We start from the raw sequence: 205 nt of genomic DNA on the forward strand, positions 1-205 counted from the left end.
AATAGCACCGTCCAACCATGGCAGGAGCTGCCTTGGGGATGGCGCACTACCTATGAGCTGAGGTATGCAAGCAGGCCAAGGTGATCACTTGCTGGTACCCAGGGAGAGGCGCTCATCCTCAGATGTGCTGGGGTGTTCTAGGGGTGGGGGAGGGAGAAATAATCATCGAATTATTTCTTTTTTTTTTTTTTTTTTTTTTTTTTTT

This window comes from Theropithecus gelada, chromosome 14 (assembly GCF_003255815.1).
Source record: "Theropithecus gelada isolate Dixy chromosome 14, Tgel_1.0, whole genome shotgun sequence".
NCBI lineage: Eukaryota > Metazoa > Chordata > Mammalia > Primates > Cercopithecidae > Theropithecus > Theropithecus gelada.